We start from the raw sequence: 16,202 nt of genomic DNA, 5'->3' as shown, positions 1-16,202 counted from the left end.
ATCAACTCACGCCATTGGACCAGGAGCCCAGTGGACGGTTCACAGACAGTCAGCACTGACCAAACAAAGCTTACCAGGGAACAGGCGTGCTCAGTGATGGTGAAATTGCACAGGGCTCCAGAGGAATTGTCAGAGGACAGGATTTCGTCAGGTGTTGAGCTGAAGGAAACATAATCAAGAAGAGCGTTGTCACTTCAATTAGATGGCTGCAAGGCTTTCCAGCTATCCAAATTCTGCACACATTGATGCACCTACCTAGTGTCCCCGGCACAGATATTGCTTTCTGCAGAAAGAAACACAAAAAAAAAAAAAAAAAATGAATGTTGCAGACACTGTTGATCAAGTTCATGATTATTATTATTATTATTATTATTATTATTATTATTTTTAATCATTTGAATTATCGGGATGTTTTTTTGACTTACCATCACGAACCTTGTTCTTGCACTTGAGGAAGGCAAAATGCGATTGTTAGCATTGTGAAAAAAAAATTACACAGTGTTACATAACTGATTGCAGCCACCCTAAGCAATTTCCCATTCCCTAACTTGTGTCTTGTGTCCTGTGATTGACAGTGTATAATCCATTGCAGTCAACTTACCATGAAAGAAGATGGCGTGGGGCAGCCTGTTGTAAATAAAATTCACATGGAAATATGTTATTACTATAGCTATTTTTTCAGCAGTGGATATTGGCTTTTCAGAAAAATTGTGTCAAAAGCTAAGTTTGCCACGTACGTCTGAATGTGGCCTTGAGTGACTGTATGCTTGATCTCACACCATGCGAGAGAGGCAGTGCCAGGGATTCCAAACTTCGCTGGAGACCAGTGAGGCTGAGGGGGGGGAAAACACAAGTTACTATGGTCTGTCTGCGGCCGCAGCTCCACGTTGTGCGGCCTCGCTATGTGTGCGTGCGTCTGTGAACTTCAAAAAATAGCGTCTCTTACATGGCATTGTAGGATGCACAGCTGATGTTAATGGGGATCACAAACAAACTGCCAGGATGGAAGCTGGCCATCACATTAACCAGATTAACCTGGAACCACAGCTGGAAGTCTCTTGGCTCAAAGTTGTTGAACGCAGGAGCAAGACTCGTCAAGGTCAGGTTCAGGATGGTGTCTCTTACAGCTGCATTTCTGATGACCGTTATGTTTCTCTGCAAATGAAATGATTTGTGGTTTAGTTCACAGGGACACGCTATCTTTTCGGTGATCAAGGCAGAAAACGTGAGTAAGCTGGGAGCCATGCCACTGTGCTGTGTCCTAATGCATCAGCATTAGGAGTCAAAACTTCCCAGGGATCAAGCCCCTCCAGAAACTCAGCATTACAGCTCCAGTGCAGGTGCCTAACTGGCGTCCTCTCAATGCCCTTGGAGCCATGGAGGAGTTTGACATAGCCTTCATATCAATTCAGTTTGAGGGAAAGCGTGACAAGCAATCCGACATCAATCACCTGCTCAGAGACTTCCACAAAAGTTTGGAAAAACTGTTTGAGCTGCTCTTCATCAGGGGACTCGCCCAGGCTGTTGAGCACAACCCTCACAAGGGTCTCATTCTCCAAAGCACCACTGTCTGGATCCAGGATGAACTCAGCTTTCTGATTTGGAGTGAAGGAGTCCACGACAGCCGCCTGATGACAAGACCAAAGGAAATATAGGAATTATTCCTCTCTTTACAATCGCAAATCTGCACGTAGAAGCAAGCTTAAAAAGGGTCTGGACATAGTGCGCTGCTTCAGAGAACAGTTTGGAGCACAACATTTTTATTTATCCATTTTTTTTTCTCCATCTTTTTTGTTTACTCACCGCAGTGATGTTGAAGACTTTCAGGTCAGAGTAAGTTGTGAGTTGGGAAAATGGCCCCAGGTTTATTTGGAGCCATACGGTGTCACTGTCAATTCCCTGTCTGCATTCTAAGGCACATGAATGCAGTATTTTTCGTTATTACACATACATTCAAAAGATCACATTTAAATGCAGCCATATAGTAGTTCAAGTCTTGGCTCCTAACTTTGTGAAATGTGGGCATATTTTCCTGCAGTTTAATCTTAATGGGCAAGCTCAGCTAGGCAACGGTGTGGCAGTCTACTGTCTCAGCCCCACCTGGTTCGTTGATTACTTGGGCAGATCTCATCAGGAACGCCAGCAAAACCTGGGTGATTTCTTCTCGCTCAGCCAATGGTATTTCAGGGAAAACCTTGGCCATCCCGCCCACTCTGCAGATGGTGAAAAGAAACAATTGTAAGCACTTCCTCACTGCCATCGTGTACATCTGAGCTATGCAATATCGTCCCTGCATGCAATGCAACTTACACAGTGTGGTAGTTTGTACAGTTTATTTTGAAGAAGGCTTCCTTGAGCATCTCTGCGCTGAAACTTGGGAGGACAGGAACCAGTATGACATGGAACCAAGCATACCACTGGTCATTTCCAAAGACATCAAAATCGCCACGGATGATGTTGAAGGTCCGGTTCATGACAAGGTCTCTTACAACAGGTTGGATATCAGGGAACTGCCAAAGTGCAAAATGAAAGGATTTGAACATGGCACAGTTTATACATTACTAGTAGATCAAGCTTTCCCAGCAAACTTTTCAAGAAGCTAATAGGATTAAATGTTACACTGAATGTGCCTGGACTGTCACTCAGCTGATGGAGACACCTATTGGTAGATAGGTAAGTGCATGGACTATGCTCCAGTGGAAGTCCAGTGTTTGCCTTATTCTCCCAAGATCAAGGATGAGCTCACCTCCCCGTTTGCTGCCAGTTCTGTCAGGAAGTCACCCACGTTTTCCAAAGCATCACCCTCCATCAGTCGATCAAACACAACGTTGAGCTGCTCTGTGTCATTCAAGGCCCCAGAGCTCAGTGTCAGCTGCGCTACCTGGGTAGGCGTGAGCGCCGACAGCGCTTCGTCCTACAAGAGGAACCAATCAAAAGCAAAGTGTGCAAAGTGCAGTGAGCACAAAACCGCAGGGGGCTTTTCAATTTGATAGATTTATACTGCAATCACAACAGCCACTTACACTGGAGAAGTTTGAATTGAGGCTTTGCAGATCCATCAGCGTTGCAAAACTAGAGAAGTTGTCAAAGTTTTGCTGTAGCCACTCTGTGCTGTCAGTGGTGTTTGAGACACAGCCAGGATCTGAAAGAAAGACCCAAGTCATGAAGTTGCTGCGATGTCACCACCACATGGCGTGAAGACTTTACTGAGATGAGCCCCCAGTTCCCGCTTTTACCTGATGAGTCATTTCTTGACAAGAATGGATAGATGAAGTGAGTGAAGACTGCTCTCTGTCTTGCGTTGTCCATATATGCCTTTTGCCTGCTGAAAGCCTGGATGCTGAAAGGTGAAAGATGGCCCTTAAGATCTCATCCATTGGAAAACTGAACACTCCGCTTGCCATCTGTCTGCACAGTGGAACAACATATCTTGTTTTTACTTACACAGTTTGGTAGGTCTGGCAGCTGAAGTTGTTGGAGCTGAGACAGATCAGGAAGTTTTGGGATGGAGCAGCCAGGAATGGACCAAGCTTCCCCTGGAACCACTCGCTGACAAAGGTACGATTCTGCAGTTGCTCCTGGCTGAAGTTGGCGATTTTCACCTGACCAAGTGCCTCCAGGGCACGCGACAGAGATGGGCCACTGTTGCTGGGTGCCTGGAAAGCCGGAAACCATTTTCATATGATGCAAAATGTATAGAGGAAAACTGACAAATTCGTGAGATCAGAGGGTGACATTTACCGTGGCAGAATATTCCTCAAGAGCCTCGTCAAGCACAGAAGCAGTTTTTTGGAACAAAAGACTCCACACCTCCACAGGGTATGTCCTTTGGCTTCCCAGAGAGCAATTCAACAGTGAGACCAGGTTGCTAGCTGTGAGATGGGTTGCCTTGAAAAATCAAAAGGATAATAATTGAGACAGGGAAAATGTAAGGTTTGTGTGTGTTTAAGGGAAATCAACTCACGCCATTGGACCAGGAGCCCAGTGGACGGTTCACAGACAGTCAGCACTGACCAAACAAAGCTTACCAGGGAACAGGCGTGCTCAGTGATGGTGAAATTGCACAGGGCTCCAGAGGAATTGTCAGAGGACAGGATTTCGTCAGGTGTTGAGCTGAAGGAAACATAATCAAGAAGAGCGTTGTCACTTCAATTAGATGGCTGCAAGGCTTTCCAGCTATCCAAATTCTGCACACATTGATGCACCTACCTAGTGTCCCCGGCACAGATATTGCTTTCTGCAGAAAGAAACACAAAAAAAAAAAAAAAAATGAATGTTGCAGACACTGTTGATCAAGTTCATGATTATTATTATTATTATTATTATTATTATTATTATTATTTTTAATCATTTGAATTATCGGGATGTTTTTTTGACTTACCATCACGAACCTTGTTCTTGCACTTGAGGAAGGCAAAATGCGATTGTTAGCATTGTGAAAAAAAAATTACACAGTGTTACATAACTGATTGCAGCCACCCTAAGCAATTTCCCATTCCCTAACTTGTGTCTTGTGTCCTGTGATTGACAGTGTATAATCCATTGCAGTCAACTTACCATGAAAGAAGATGGCGTGGGGCAGCCTGTTGTAAATAAAATTCACATGGAAATATGTTATTACTATAGCTATTTTTTCAGCAGTGGATATTGGCTTTTCAGAAAAATTGTGTCAAAAGCTAAGTTTGCCACGTACGTCTGAATGTGGCCTTGAGTGACTGTATGCTTGATCTCACACCATGCGAGAGAGGCAGTGCCAGGGATTCCAAACTTCGCTGGAGACCAGTGAGGCTGAGGGGGGGGAAACACAAGTTACTATGGTCTGTCTGCGGCCGCAGCTCCACGTTGTGCGGCCTCGCTATGTGTGCGTGCGTCTGTGAACTTCAAAAAATAGCGTCTCTTACATGGCATTGTAGGATGCACAGCTGATGTTAATGGGGATCACAAACAAACTGCCAGGATGGAAGCTGGCCATCACATTAACCAGATTAACCTGGAACCACAGCTGGAAGTCTCTTGGCTCAAAGTTGTTGAACGCAGGAGCAAGACTCGTCAAGGTCAGGTTCAGGATGGTGTCTCTTACAGCTGCATTTCTGATGACCGTTATGTTTCTCTGCAAATGAAATGATTTGTGGTTTAGTTCACAGGGACACGCTATCTTTTCGGTGATCAAGGCAGAAAACGTGAGTAAGCTGGGAGCCATGCCACTGTGCTGTGTCCTAATGCATCAGCATTAGGAGTCAAAACTTCCCAGGGATCAAGCCCCTCCAGAAACTCAGCATTACAGCTCCAGTGCAGGTGCCTAACTGGCGTCCTCTCAATGCCCTTGGAGCCATGGAGGAGTTTGACATAGCCTTCATATCAATTCAGTTTGAGGGAAAGCGTGACAAGCAATCCGACATCAATCACCTGCTCAGAGACTTCCACAAAAGTTTGGAAAAACTGTTTGAGCTGCTCTTCATCAGGGGACTCGCCCAGGCTGTTGAGCACAACCCTCACAAGGGTCTCATTCTCCAAAGCACCACTGTCTGGATCCAGGATGAACTCAGCTTTCTGATTTGGAGTGAAGGAGTCCACGACAGCCGCCTGATGACAAGACCAAAGGAAATATAGGAATTATTCCTCTCTTTACAATCGCAAATCTGCACGTAGAAGCAAGCTTAAAAAGGGTCTGGACATAGTGCGCTGCTTCAGAGAACAGTTTGGAGCACAACATTTTTATTTATCCATTTTTTTTTCTCCATCTTTTTTGTTTACTCACCGCAGTGATGTTGAAGACTTTCAGGTCAGAGTAAGTTGTGAGTTGGGAAAATGGCCCCAGGTTTATTTGGAGCCATACGGTGTCACTGTCAATTCCCTGTCTGCATTCTAAGGCACATGAATGCAGTATTTTTCGTTATTACACATACATTCAAAAGATCACATTTAAATGCAGCCATATAGTAGTTCAAGTCTTGGCTCCTAACTTTGTGAAATGTGGGCATATTTTCCTGCAGTTTAATCTTAATGGGCAAGCTCAGCTAGGCAACGGTGTGGCAGTCTACTGTCTCAGCCCCACCTGGTTCGTTGATTACTTGGGCAGATCTCATCAGGAACGCCAGCAAAACCTGGGTGATTTCTTCTCGCTCAGCCAATGGTATTTCAGGGAAAACCTTGGCCATCCCGCCCACTCTGCAGATGGTGAAAAGAAACAATTGTAAGCACTTCCTCACTGCCATCGTGTACATCTGAGCTATGCAATATCGTCCCTGCATGCAATGCAACTTACACAGTGTGGTAGTTTGTACAGTTTATTTTGAAGAAGGCTTCCTTGAGCATCTCTGCGCTGAAACTTGGGAGGACAGGAACCAGTATGACATGGAACCAAGCATACCACTGGTCATTTCCAAAGACATCAAAATCGCCACGGATGATGTTGAAGGTCCGGTTCATGACAAGGTCTCTTACAACAGGTTGGATATCAGGGAACTGCCAAAGTGCAAAATGAAAGGATTTGAACATGGCACAGTTTATACATTACTAGTAGATCAAGCTTTCCCAGCAAACTTTTCAAGAAGCTAATAGGATTAAATGTTACACTGAATGTGCCTGGACTGTCACTCAGCTGATGGAGACACCTATTGGTAGATAGGTAAGTGCATGGACTATGCTCCAGTGGAAGTCCAGTGTTTGCCTTATTCTCCCAAGATCAAGGATGAGCTCACCTCCCCGTTTGCTGCCAGTTCTGTCAGGAAGTCACCCACGTTTTCCAAAGCATCACCCTCCATCAGTCGATCAAACACAACGTTGAGCTGCTCTGTGTCATTCAAGGCCCCAGAGCTCAGTGTCAGCTGCGCTACCTGGGTAGGCGTGAGCGCCGACAGCGCTTCGTCCTACAAGAGGAACCAATCAAAAGCAAAGTGTGCAAAGTGCAGTGAGCACAAAACCGCAGGGGGCTTTTCAATTTGATAGATTTATACTGCAATCACAACAGCCACTTACACTGGAGAAGTTTGAATTGAGGCTTTGCAGATCCATCAGCGTTGCAAAACTAGAGAAGTTGTCAAAGTTTTGCTGTAGCCACTCTGTGCTGTCAGTGGTGTTTGAGACACAGCCAGGATCTGAAAGAAAGACCCAAGTCATGAAGTTGCTGCGATGTCACCACCACATGGCGTGAAGACTTTACTGAGATGAGCCCCCAGTTCCCGCTTTTACCTGATGAGTCATTTCTTGACAAGAATGGATAGATGAAGTGAGTGAAGACTGCTCTCTGTCTTGCGTTGTCCATATATGCCTTTTGCCTGCTGAAAGCCTGGATGCTGAAAGGTGAAAGATGGCCCTTAAGATCTCATCCATTGGAAAACTGAACACTCCGCTGCCATCTGTCTGCACAGTGGAACAACATATCTTGTTTTTACTTACACAGTTTGGTAGGTCTGGCAGCTGAAGTTGTTGGAGCTGAGACAGATCAGGAAGTTTTGGGATGGAGCAGCCAGGAATGGACCAAGCTTCCCCTGGAACCACTCGCTGACAAAGGTACGATTCTGCAGTTGCTCCTGGCTGAAGTTGGCGATTTTCACCTGACCAAGTGCCTCCAGGGCACGCGACAGAGATGGGCCACTGTTGCTGGGTGCCTGGAAAGCCGGAAACCATTTTCATATGATGCAAAATGTATAGAGGAAAACGACAAATTCGTGAGATCAGAGGGTGACATTTACCGTGGCAGAATATTCCTCAAGAGCCTCGTCAAGCACAGAAGCAGTTTTTTGGAACAAAAGACTCCACACCTCCACAGGGTATGTCCTTTGGCTTCCCAGAGAGCAATTCAACAGTGAGACCAGGTTGCTAGCTGTGAGATGGGTTGCCTTGAAAAATCAAAAGGATAATAATTGAGACAGGGAAAATGTAAGGTTTGTGTGTGTTTAAGGGAAATCAACTCACGCCATTGGACCAGGAGCCCAGTGGACGGTTCACAGACAGTCAGCACTGACCAAACAAAGCTTACCAGGGAACAGGCGTGCTCAGTGATGGTGAAATTGCACAGGGCTCCAGAGGAATTGTCAGAGGACAGGATTTCGTCAGGTGTTGAGCTGAAGGAAACATAATCAAGAAGAGCGTTGTCACTTCAATTAGATGGCTGCAAGGCTTTCCAGCTATCCAAATTCTGCACACATTGATGCACCTACCTAGTGTCCCCGGCACAGATATTGCTTTCTGCAGAAAGAAACACAAAAAAAAAAAAAAAATGAATGTTGCAGACACTGTTGATCAAGTTCATGATTATTATTATTATTATTATTATTATTATTATTATTTTTAATCATTTGAATTATCGGGATGTTTTTTTGACTTACCATCACGAACCTTGTTCTTGCACTTGAGGAAGGCAAAATGCGATTGTTAGCATTGTGAAAAAAAAATTACACAGTGTTACATAACTGATTGCAGCCACCCTAAGCAATTTCCCATTCCCTAACTTGTGTCTTGTGTCCTGTGATTGACAGTGTATAATCCATTGCAGTCAACTTACCATGAAAGAAGATGGCGTGGGGCAGCCTGTTGTAAATAAAATTCACATGGAAATATGTTATTACTATAGCTATTTTTTCAGCAGTGGATATTGGCTTTTCAGAAAAATTGTGTCAAAAGCTAAGTTTGCCACGTACGTCTGAATGTGGCCTTGAGTGACTGTATGCTTGATCTCACACCATGCGAGAGAGGCAGTGCCAGGGATTCCAAACTTCGCTGGAGACCAGTGAGGCTGAGGGGGGGGAAACACAAGTTACTATGGTCTGTCTGCGGCCGCAGCTCCACGTTGTGCGGCCTCGCTATGTGTGCGTGCGTCTGTGAACTTCAAAAAATAGCGTCTCTTACATGGCATTGTAGGATGCACAGCTGATGTTAATGGGGATCACAAACAAACTGCCAGGATGGAAGCTGGCCATCACATTAACCAGATTAACCTGGAACCACAGCTGGAAGTCTCTTGGCTCAAAGTTGTTGAACGCAGGAGCAAGACTCGTCAAGGTCAGGTTCAGGATGGTGTCTCTTACAGCTGCATTTCTGATGACCGTTATGTTTCTCTGCAAATGAAATGATTTGTGGTTTAGTTCACAGGGACACGCTATCTTTTCGGTGATCAAGGCAGAAAACGTGAGTAAGCTGGGAGCCATGCCACTGTGCTGTGTCCTAATGCATCAGCATTAGGAGTCAAAACTTCCCAGGGATCAAGCCCCTCCAGAAACTCAGCATTACAGCTCCAGTGCAGGTGCCTAACTGGCGTCCTCTCAATGCCCTTGGAGCCATGGAGGAGTTTGACATAGCCTTCATATCAATTCAGTTTGAGGGAAAGCGTGACAAGCAATCCGACATCAATCACCTGCTCAGAGACTTCCACAAAAGTTTGGAAAAACTGTTTGAGCTGCTCTTCATCAGGGGACTCGCCCAGGCTGTTGAGCACAACCCTCACAAGGGTCTCATTCTCCAAAGCACCACTGTCTGGACCCAGGATGAACTCAGCTTTCTGATTTGGAGTGAAGGAGTCCACGACAGCCGCCTGATGACAAGACCAAAGGAAATATAGGAATTATTCCTCTCTTTACAATCGCAAATCTGCACGTAGAAGCAAGCTTAAAAAGGGTCTGGACATAGTGCGCTGCTTCAGAGAACAGTTTGGAGCACAACATTTTTATTTATCCATTTTTTTTTCTCCATCTTTTTTTGTTTACTCACCGCAGTGATGTTGAAGACTTTCAGGTCAGAGTAAGTTGTGAGTTGGGAAAATGGCCCCAGGTTTATTTGGAGCCATACGGTGTCACTGTCAATTCCCTGTCTGCATTCTAAGGCACATGAATGCAGTATTTTTCGTTATTACACATACATTCAAAAGATCACATTTAAATGCAGCCATATAGTAGTTCAAGTCTTGGCTCCTAACTTTGTGAAATGTGGGCATATTTTCCTGCAGTTTAATCTTAATGGGCAAGCTCAGCTAGGCAACGGTGTGGCAGTCTACTGTCTCAGCCCCACCTGGTTCGTTGATTACTTGGGCAGATCTCATCAGGAACGCCAGCAAAACCTGGGTGATTTCTTCTCGCTCAGCCAATGGTATTTCAGGGAAAACCTTGGCCATCCCGCCCACTCTGCAGATGGTGAAAAGAAACAATTGTAAGCACTTCCTCACTGCCATCGTGTACATCTGAGCTATGCAATATCGTCCCTGCATGCAATGCAACTTACACAGTGTGGTAGTTTGTACAGTTTATTTTGAAGAAGGCTTCCTTGAGCATCTCTGCGCTGAAACTTGGGAGGACAGGAACCAGTATGACATGGAACCAAGCATACCACTGGTCATTTCCAAAGACATCAAAATCGCCACGGATGATGTTGAAGGTCCGGTTCATGACAAGGTCTCTTACAACAGGTTGGATATCAGGGAACTGCCAAAGTGCAAAATGAAAGGATTTGAACATGGCACAGTTTATACATTACTAGTAGATCAAGCTTTCCCAGCAAACTTTTCAAGAAGCTAATAGGATTAAATGTTACACTGAATGTGCCTGGACTGTCACTCAGCTGATGGAGACACCTATTGGTAGATAGGTAAGTGCATGGACTATGCTCCAGTGGAAGTCCAGTGTTTGCCTTATTCTCCCAAGATCAAGGATGAGCTCACCTCCCCGTTTGCTGCCAGTTCTGTCAGGAAGTCACCCACGTTTTCCAAAGCATCACCCTCCATCAGTCGATCAAACACAACGTTGAGCTGCTCTGTGTCATTCAAGGCCCCAGAGCTCAGTGTCAGCTGCGCTACCTGGGTAGGCGTGAGCGCCGACAGCGCTTCGTCCTACAAGAGGAACCAATCAAAAGCAAAGTGTGCAAAGTGCAGTGAGCACAAAACCGCAGGGGGCTTTTCAATTTGATAGATTTATACTGCAATCACAACAGCCACTTACACTGGAGAAGTTTGAATTGAGGCTTTGCAGATCCATCAGCGTTGCAAAACTAGAGAAGTTGTCAAAGTTTTGCTGTAGCCACTCTGTGCTGTCAGTGGTGTTTGAGACACAGCCAGGATCTGAAAGAAAGACCCAAGTCATGAAGTTGCTGCGATGTCACCACCACATGGCGTGAAGACTTTACTGAGATGAGCCCCCAGTTCCCGCTTTTACCTGATGAGTCATTTCTTGACAAGAATGGATAGATGAAGTGAGTGAAGACTGCTCTCTGTCTTGCGTTGTCCATATATGCCTTTTGCCTGCTGAAAGCCTGGATGCTGAAAGGTGAAAGATGGCCCTTAAGATCTCATCCATTGGAAAACTGAACACTCCGCTGCCATCTGTCTGCACAGTGGAACAACATATCTTGTTTTTACTTACACAGTTTGGTAGGTCTGGCAGCTGAAGTTGTTGGAGCTGAGACAGATCAGGAAGTTTTGGGATGGAGCAGCCAGGAATGGACCAAGCTTCCCCTGGAACCACTCGCTGACAAAGGTACGATTCTGCAGTTGCTCCTGGCTGAAGTTGGCGATTTTCACCTGACCAAGTGCCTCCAGGGCACGCGACAGAGATGGGCCACTGTTGCTGGGTGCCTGGAAAGCCGGAAACCATTTTCATATGATGCAAAATGTATAGAGGAAAACGACAAATTCGTGAGATCAGAGGGTGACATTTACCGTGGCAGAATATTCCTCAAGAGCCTCGTCAAGCACAGAAGCAGTTTTTTGGAACAAAAGACTCCACACCTCCACAGGGTATGTCCTTTGGCTTCCCAGAGAGCAATTCAACAGTGAGACCAGGTTGCTAGCTGTGAGATGGGTTGCCTTGAAAAATCAAAAGGATAATAATTGAGACAGGGAAAATGTAAGGTTTGTGTGTGTTTAAGGGAAATCAACTCACGCCATTGGACCAGGAGCCCAGTGGACGGTTCACAGACAGTCAGCACTGACCAAACAAAGCTTACCAGGGAACAGGCGTGCTCAGTGATGGTGAAATTGCACAGGGCTCCAGAGGAATTGTCAGAGGACAGGATTTCGTCAGGTGTTGAGCTGAAGGAAACATAATCAAGAAGAGCGTTGTCACTTCAATTAGATGGCTGCAAGGCTTTCCAGCTATCCAAATTCTGCACACATTGATGCACCTACCTAGTGTCCCCGGCACAGATATTGCTTTCTGCAGAAAGAAACACAAAAAAAAAAAAAAAATGAATGTTGCAGACACTGTTGATCAAGTTCATGATTATTATTATTATTATTATTATTATTATTATTTTTAATCATTTGAATTATCGGGATGTTTTTTTGACTTACCATCACGAACCTTGTTCTTGCACTTGAGGAAGGCAAAATGCGATTGTTAGCATTGTGAAAAAAAAATTACACAGTGTTACATAACTGATTGCAGCCACCCTAAGCAATTTCCCATTCCCTAACTTGTGTCTTGTGTCCTGTGATTGACAGTGTATAATCCATTGCAGTCAACTTACCATGAAAGAAGATGGCGTGGGGCAGCCTGTTGTAAATAAAATTCACATGGAAATATGTTATTACTATAGCTATTTTTTCAGCAGTGGATATTGGCTTTTCAGAAAAATTGTGTCAAAAGCTAAGTTTGCCACGTACGTCTGAATGTGGCCTTGAGTGACTGTATGCTTGATCTCACACCATGCGAGAGAGGCAGTGCCAGGGATTCCAAACTTCGCTGGAGACCAGTGAGGCTGAGGGGGGGGAAACACAAGTTACTATGGTCTGTCTGCGGCCGCAGCTCCACGTTGTGCGGCCTCGCTATGTGTGCGTGCGTCTGTGAACTTCAAAAAATAGCGTCTCTTACATGGCATTGTAGGATGCACAGCTGATGTTAATGGGGATCACAAACAAACTGCCAGGATGGAAGCTGGCCATCACATTAACCAGATTAACCTGGAACCACAGCTGGAAGTCTCTTGGCTCAAAGTTGTTGAACGCAGGAGCCAGACTCGTCAAGGTCAGGTTCAGGATGGTGTCTCTTACCGCTGCATTTCTGATGACCGTTATGTTTCTCTGCAAATGAAATGATTTGTGGTTTAGTTCACAGGGACACGCTATCTTTTCGGTGATCAAGGCAGAAAACGTGAGTAAGCTGGGAGCCATGCCACTGTGCTGTGTCCTAATGCATCAGCATTAGGAGTCAAAACTTCCCAGGGATCAAGCCCCTCCAGAAACTCAGCATTACAGCTCCAGTGCAGGTGCCTAACTGGCGTCCTCTCAATGCCCTTGGAGCCATGGAGGAGTTTGACATAGCCTTCATATCAATTCAGTTTGAGGGAAAGCGTGACAAGCAATCCGACATCAATCACCTGCTCAGAGACTTCCACAAAAGTTTGGAAAAACTGTTTGAGCTGCTCTTCATCAGGGGACTCGCCCAAGCTGTTGAGCACAACCCTCACAAGGGTCTCATTCTCCAAAGCACCACTGTCTGGACCCAGGATGAACTCAGCTTTCTGATTTGGAGTGAAGGAGTCCACGACAGCCGCCTGATGACAAGACCAAAGGAAATATAGGAATTATTCCTCTCTTTACAATCGCAAATCTGCACGTAGAAGCAAGCTTAAAAAGGGTCTGGACATAGTGCGCTGCTTCAGAGAACAGTTTGGAGCACAACATTTTTATTTATCCATTTTTTTTTCTCCATCTTTTTTTGTTTACTCACCGCAGTGATGTTGAAGACTTTCAGGTCAGAGTAAGTTGTGAGTTGGGAAAATGGCCCCAGGTTTATTTGGAGCCATACGGTGTCACTGTCAATTCCCTGTCTGCATTCTAAGGCACATGAATGCAGTATTTTTCGTTATTACACATACATTCAAAAGATCACATTTAAATGCAGCCATATAGTAGTTCAAGTCTTGGCTCCTAACTTTGTGAAATGTGGGCATATTTTCCTGCAGTTTAATCTTAATGGGCAAGCTCAGCTAGGCAACGGTGTGGCAGTCTACTGTCTCAGCCCCACCTGGTTCGTTGATTACTTGGGCAGATCTCATCAGGAACGCCAGCAAAACCTGGGTGATTTCTTCTCGCTCAGCCAATGGTATTTCAGGGAAAACCTTGGCCATCCCGCCCACTCTGCAGATGGTGAAAAGAAACAATTGTAAGCACTTCCTCACTGCCATCGTGTACATCTGAGCTATGCAATATCGTCCCTGCATGCAATGCAACTTACACAGTGTGGTAGTTTGTACAGTTTATTTTGAAGAAGGCTTCCTTGAGCATCTCTGCGCTGAAACTTGGGAGGACAGGAACCAGTATGACATGGAACCAAGCATACCACTGGTCATTTCCAAAGACATCAAAATCGCCACGGATGATGTTGAAGGTCCGGTTCATGACAAGGTCTCTTACAACAGGTTGGATATCAGGGAACTGCCAAAGTGCAAAATGAAAGGATTTGAACATGGCACAGTTTATACATTACTAGTAGATCAAGCTTTCCCAGCAAACTTTTCAAGAAGCTAATAGGATTAAATGTTACACTGAATGTGCCTGGACTGTCACTCAGCTGATGGAGACACCTATTGGTAGATAGGTAAGTGCATGGACTATGCTCCAGTGGAAGTCCAGTGTTTGCCTTATTCTCCCAAGATCAAGGATGAGCTCACCTCCCCGTTTGCTGCCAGTTCTGTCAGGAAGTCACCCACGTTTTCCAAAGCATCACCCTCCATCAGTCGATCAAACACAACGTTGAGCTGCTCTGTGTCATTCAAGGCCCCAGAGCTCAGTGTCAGCTGCGCTACCTGGGTAGGCGTGAGCGCCGACAGCGCTTCGTCCTACAAGAGGAACCAATCAAAAGCAAAGTGTGCAAAGTGCAGTGAGCACAAAACCGCAGGGGGCTTTTCAATTTGATAGATTTATACTGCAATCACAACAGCCACTTACACTGGAGAAGTTTGAATTGAGGCTTTGCAGATCCATCAGCGTTGCAAAACTAGAGAAGTTGTCAAAGTTTTGCTGTAGCCACTCTGTGCTGTCAGTGGTGTTTGAGACACAGCCAGGATCTGAAAGAAAGACCCAAGTCATGAAGTTGCTGCGATGTCACCACCACATGGCGTGAAGACTTTACTGAGATGAGCCCCCAGTTCCCGCTTTTACCTGATGAGTCATTTCTTGACAAGAATGGATAGATGAAGTGAGTGAAGACTGCTCTCTGTCTTGCGTTGTCCATATATGCCTTTTGCCTGCTGAAAGCCTGGATGCTGAAAGGTGAAAGATGGCCCTTAAGATCTCATCCATTGGAAAACTGAACACTCCGCTGCCATCTGTCTGCACAGTGGAACAACATATCTTGTTTTTACTTACACAGTTTGGTAGGTCTGGCAGCTGAAGTTGTTGGAGCTGAGACAGATCAGGAAGTTTTGGGATGGAGCAGCCAGGAATGGACCAAGCTTCCCCTGGAACCACTCGCTGACAAAGGTACGATTCTGCAGTTGCTCCTGGCTGAAGTTGGCGATTTTCACCTGACCAAGTGCCTCCAGGGCACGCGACAGAGATGGGCCACTGTTGCTGGGTGCCTGGAAAGCCGGAAACCATTTTCATATGATGCAAAATGTATAGAGGAAAACGACAAATTCGTGAGATCAGAGGGTGACATTTACCGTGGCAGAATATTCCTCAAGAGCCTCGTCAAGCACAGAAGCAGTTTTTTGGAACAAAAGACTCCACACCTCCACAGGGTATGTCCTTTGGCTTCCCAGAGAGCAATTCAACAGTGAGACCAGGTTGCTAGCTGTGAGATGGGTTGCCTTGAAAAATCAAAAGGATAATAATTGAGACAGGGAAAATGTAAGGTTTGTGTGTGTTTAAGGGAAATCAACTCACGCCATTGGACCAGGAGCCCAGTGGACGGTTCACAGACAGTCAGCACTGACCAAACAAAGCTTACCAGGGAACAGGCGTGCTCAGTGATGGTGAAATTGCACAGGGCTCCAGAGGAATTGTCAGAGGACAGGATTTCGTCAGGTGTTGAGCTGAAGGAAACATAATCAAGAAGAGCGTTGTCACTTCAATTAGATGGCTGCAAGGCTTTCCAGCTATCCAAATTCTGCACACATTGATGCACCTACCTAGTGTCCCCGGCACAGATATTGCTTTCTGCAGAAAGAAACACAAAAAAAAAAAAAAAAAAGAATGTTGCAGACACTGTTGATCAAGTTCATGATTATTATTATTATTATTATTATTATTATTATTATTATTTTTAATCATT

General features: G+C 45.2%; 2 long non-coding RNA genes across 2 annotated transcripts; both read right to left on the bottom strand.

Moving 5' to 3' along the window:
- Positions 1-9,718: 9,718 nt before the first annotated feature.
- LOC115354790 (uncharacterized) lies at positions 9,719-10,282 on the bottom strand. The gene is made up of 3 exons (XR_003927798.1): positions 10,216-10,282; positions 10,006-10,118; positions 9,719-9,815 (listed from the first exon to the last, which is right to left on the bottom strand). It is a non-coding gene; the product is annotated as an uncharacterized LOC115354790 (long non-coding RNA).
- A 3,383-nt stretch (positions 10,283-13,665) lies between these two features.
- Positions 13,666-14,229, bottom strand: LOC115354794 (uncharacterized). The gene is made up of 3 exons (XR_003927799.1): positions 14,163-14,229; positions 13,953-14,065; positions 13,666-13,762 (listed from the first exon to the last, which is right to left on the bottom strand). It is a non-coding gene; the product is annotated as an uncharacterized LOC115354794 (long non-coding RNA).
- Between the last annotated feature and the right edge of the window lie 1,973 nt (positions 14,230-16,202).

The sequence above is a fragment of the Myripristis murdjan genome, chromosome 22, assembly GCF_902150065.1.
Source record: "Myripristis murdjan chromosome 22, fMyrMur1.1, whole genome shotgun sequence".
NCBI classification, from domain to species: Eukaryota; Metazoa; Chordata; class Actinopteri; order Holocentriformes; family Holocentridae; genus Myripristis; species Myripristis murdjan.
Note: the sequence above shows the minus strand (reverse complement) of the source record. Positions and strands in the feature narration are given on the sequence as shown.